Source organism: Corticium candelabrum, chromosome 13 (genome assembly GCF_963422355.1).
Source record: "Corticium candelabrum chromosome 13, ooCorCand1.1, whole genome shotgun sequence".
NCBI lineage: Eukaryota > Metazoa > Porifera > Homoscleromorpha > Homosclerophorida > Plakinidae > Corticium > Corticium candelabrum.
This window is the reverse complement of record NC_085097.1, coordinates 4,156,702-4,159,546: the sequence shown is the minus strand read 5'-3', so window position 1 is coordinate 4,159,546 and position 2,845 is coordinate 4,156,702. Positions and strand designations below refer to the sequence as shown.

Genomic DNA, 2,845 nt, shown 5'->3' with positions numbered 1-2,845 from the left:
GCGTAGCTCAGTTATCTTGCCAGTAAACTACACGAGAGCTAAACGGGAATGGTAACCGTAAAGGGATCTTGTGTTTCAAGGCCGTTTAGGAGCTCGAAATTAGGATATGACAGAGGCCGTTTTCTCCCCGTAGACTTGACCCTCTCCTCTCACAGAATATGAGGCTACCGCAATAAAACACAACGGTGATTAGCGTCAGCTTTCGCTCTATTGATCTACAAGGAGAACTATGCAGAAGGTCAAGGAGAGACCAGACCTGCGTACACGGACACGCACCTGCTTGTTGTTGTCTTTTCAACAAATTTAGGTAGTCCAGTGTGCTCAGCTTTGGCGATAAGGGTGGCTTCTAGATTCTTCATGACCCCGATGCAGTATCCTGGAATAACGAAAGAGCGGTATTGCCATCGTCACGAGTATGTTAACACATTAACTGTGTAGGGTGTAAACAATTACTTACAGTACTTCGCCTAGCCGCTAAATTTGAAAGGAGCATGTCTGCTTACTCAGATCTCTCCAAGACAGTAGCGTTGAAAGAATTTCACGAGCGGAAGGGGAGGGGGGAGAATGTACCCTGGATTTACATCATGAGTAAGCACAAACTACCTTGCTTGCCAAACCAAAAACCGATTTGCAAAAGTCTCTGGCACAGAAATTTTATTTTCTAATGTAATTTTTATTCCCTTAGCCCCGCTTCCCACATATGTGTGTTTTCCTTTGTAGATTAATAAAGCAATGCATGGATAAAGCTAATTACATTTGAGATTTATTGAGATAGCCTTATTTTGTGTGAGAAGAAAAGTCTAGTCTGTATGCAAAATAATCGTACTTTCGTTATAGAGAGCTGTTCTAAGGCCTGCCAAACACAAGATCTATATATTTACCATTCCCGTTTAATTTTTGTGTAGTTTACTGGCAAAATAGCTGAGCTACGCAGACAATTCATATTTTGTGTAGGTGGAGCTTAGCGCCAATGACGTGTAGCCTTGCGCATGCTCCGTACCTAACTTCCGTTTTCTCCGCTACCAAAAGGACTGTTTGCCTGAAAGTATCGCAGCACGTAGTTTTACGATAAAGCCTATATTTGAGAGCAGATTGTATTTCCGTTAGAGTTCCTCTTTAGTAAGGTAAGCGTTCATCTTCGATGTTGACATCGAAACTTTGTGATCAACAGTTGAGAGAGGTTCTATAGACATGAAGCTGATCAACGCAGTTGTGATCGTTTCTGCTCTAAGCTTAAGCTGCAATGCTTCTCAAACAGATCGATCTTGTTGCCACGCCAACGTGATCTCCGCAACTGTCATCACGCTCTTATCCTCGGAGACACGGTCAGTGGAGTGTACGTGATCGATCCACGCGATGGATTGGGCTCGTTCCCGGTCTGGTGCGACATGAAAACAAACGGAGGATGATTGACAGTTTTCCAGAGACGACGAAACGGATCAGTTAACTTTGCTCGAGGCTGGGCAGAGTACATAAGAGGATTCGGAACGTTAATGGTGAGTTCTGGTTGGGATTGGATAAGATTCATCGTCTAACTACAAGTGAGGTACTCCGTTTTGATCTCGTTGATTTTGACAATGAGAAGAGGCACGTAGAGTACGACTCATTCACGGTCGGTCCACACGCGTCATCGTATCTTATGTACGTTGGAAAGTACAGCGGAAATTCGGGTGATTCAGTCAGTGGTCATTCCGGATATGTCTTCGCGAAGAAAGACAGAGACACTCCAGGAAACTGTGCGACGAGACACAAGGGTGCTTGGTGGTACCACAATTGTCATAATTCCAATTTGAACGGTCTCTACTTGAAGGGAACGACTGACCAGTACGCTACAGAAGTTGTTTGGAAAGCATGGAAGGGACACTATTACTCTTTGAAATTTGCAGAACTTAAAATGAGGACTCAGTAGTAGACTCATTTTTTTGCGTTGGTGTTAGAAAAATAGCTAATGCCGATAGGAGTCGCTTGGACTGTATAATTATTGAGAATATAAAACATTGATATGGGGTACTCAGAGTTCGAATACGTTAGGTATTTTTATACTCATGTAGAAATACAGGTATTCAGGTTCTAGCATTAGACGGAACTTTGCTAACTATAAACCACCGTGCACGACAAAAAAGTCAGTTAATTATATAGCTACATATGTCAAGAAACTTTATTGCGGTTTTTTGCAATTTTACGACTTCAAAACAAAACATAAACCGTTAAATAGATCAAATGAGTAAACTAGATTGCTTGTAAAAATTCTCGTCTATGCTGCATAGAGGCTAACGCATGACTCGATCCTAGATAGACAAGCATCATCCATTGAAATCTCAATGCGCATGCCGTAGCTAGCATGCAGTCACACTGCAAATGGAACGCGTCTTTGCAGTCAGTGGAGTGCATTTGCGGAAGACGTAGGATTCAGGATAGAGAAGTGTCCCGCATTGGTGATGATCGCTTGGCAGCCGTTGGACGATAAGAGTGTTCCTAGTCGAGCTAGAGACATGTTTTTCTATCGTTTTGTAAGCGCCTTGAGAGTATATCTATATACTTGCCCATGGCAACACTAGCTGGCAACATTTAATCTTCCATACTCCTCAAAAATGACAAACATTATATAGCAATACCAAAAATTCTTGTCCTATGTATATTTGCAAAAAATAAATTATTTTTCTAGAAAGCAAGTGGACCATGAGTGCAGCTACTTTGAGTAACAATCAAACTATACACAGCGGCGTATCTATGGGTGTTATTGGGGTTCAGTATCCCAAAATTTGTGGGCGTGGTTGGGCATCTGGTTTTGTTTAGTATATTTGAGTGATTCCAGCAGGGGTTGATCCAGGATTTTTAACGGAGT

General features: G+C 42.2%; 1 pseudogene; it reads left to right on the top strand.

Moving 5' to 3' along the window:
- The first annotated feature begins 1,191 nt into the window (after positions 1-1,191).
- LOC134188535 (fibrinogen C domain-containing protein 1-like) lies at positions 1,192-1,909 on the top strand (annotated as a pseudogene).
- The last annotated feature ends 936 nt before the right edge of the window (positions 1,910-2,845 follow it).